The sequence below is a fragment of the Fukomys damarensis genome, unplaced genomic scaffold (genome assembly GCF_012274545.1).
Source record: "Fukomys damarensis isolate Sample0158 unplaced genomic scaffold, DMR_v1.0_HiC HiC_scaffold_34, whole genome shotgun sequence".
NCBI classification, from domain to species: Eukaryota; Metazoa; Chordata; class Mammalia; order Rodentia; family Bathyergidae; genus Fukomys; species Fukomys damarensis.
The window spans coordinates 15345851-15347175 of record NW_022900946.1 but is presented as its reverse complement, the minus strand read 5'-3'; the positions used below and the strand labels follow the sequence as shown (position 1 = coordinate 15347175).

Here is a 1325-nt window from a genome sequence, read left to right as displayed (position 1 = left end):
GCAGGTGCCCCGCCAAGTGGCCGCCTGGGGTCCCTGCGTCCGTGCCTGTCCCTTCCGCCGCTGACGCGCCCGGCCCAGCCCCGACCTGCGGATAAGTGGGGCGCCTGCGTTTGAGCAGAAAGCGATAAAGGACTGACGAAGACAAAAGGCAAACAAGTACAAAATAGGAAAAGAAAAACGAAAAAGCAGCAACAAAAGGAGGGGCAGCCGGGCGAAGTGGTGCGCGCCTGTAATCCCCGCACTCGGGAGGCTGAGACAAGAGGGTCGCCGCGAGTTCGAGGCCAGCCTGGGCTCCATAGGGAGCTCTTGTCTCAAAAAACCTGAGGCGGGGGGCTTTTTTTCAACTTTTATTTCCACCGCACCCTTGACTCCGCTAACCCTCTGTGGAGGTGATTCTGCTCCCATCCTCGGGAGAGGAAACTGAGGCACGGGGGGGGCACTCACCGTCACAGCCGGTCGGGAGCAGCCCCGAGCGGAACCCCGGAACCCAGGCGAGAAGGCGGGAAGGATGAACTGGTGACTGCAGGGAAATGGATGAAGCTGGAGACCATCCCGTGTCGAGACACACGAAAACGCCATGTTTTCTCTTATACGAGAAACCCGGAATATAGAGAGCGCCAAATACAAGCTAAACGATAGGAAAATTGTGTTGCGAGCCGCGACGTCAGGATCCTGCCAGCAGGTCCTAAACCTGAAAGGACGAGGACAGAGAGACGAGAGGCACCTTTACTTCTCACCTTGCTTGCTCGCTCGCGTTACAGAACCTCTTCCTTTTATACTCTCCAGCTGCACGGGAGCGAGGGCTGCACGGGAGCGAGGGTACCGCCCACACATTCCAGAGGGAAACAATAACAACCTTTATGGGTTACATCTGCCACCAGCTGAACTCGCCCGTGGCCATGGGCGAGAGCACATCCGTGCCAGCGAGGTGACTCAAAGTTCAATCATGGCTAGGCCTGTGTCAAGGCTCACCATGATGGCTCGCCATAAAATAGGGAGATCTGTTTTGTTTAGTTCTCTTCTGTTGGATTTGTTTAAAGTGAGGGTCTTACTATGTACCCCAGGCTGGCCTCGAACTCACCGCGATCCCCCTGCCTCGGCCTGCTGAGTGCTGGGATGATCCAGCGTGCACCCAGATCCACCCCGCCTGGACTGAAGAGAGATCTTTTGCAAAAGGAAAGGGGGCCAAGAGATCGGGGGAGGTGGAAGGGAGGGGAAGAGGATGAAAAAGAATTAAACTGTGTTATGAAAGTGTACCCGCCCCCCACTGTGAATGTAATCATTATGGACTAATAAAAATAACAGTTGAATAGAAGTGACTGCAG

At 55.3% G+C, this 1325-nt stretch overlaps 1 protein-coding gene across 3 annotated transcripts in view; it reads right to left on the bottom strand.

The window, feature by feature from the left end:
* The window catches only part of Carhsp1 (calcium regulated heat stable protein 1), a 13331-nt gene extending 12525 nt beyond the window's left edge, over positions 1-806 (bottom strand). Inside the window, exons 1-2 of one of the 3 annotated variants that reach the window (XM_010644173.3) lie at positions 738-798; positions 445-520 (exon numbers count right to left, since the gene is read on the bottom strand). The gene's annotated coding sequence lies outside the window, so the exon portion shown is untranslated. Of the gene's footprint in view, positions 1-444; positions 700-737 lie in introns of those variants that run through there. The other 2 variants (XM_010644178.3, XM_010644172.3) reach the window with 2 other exon arrangements.
* Positions 807-1325: the final 519 nt, after the last annotated feature.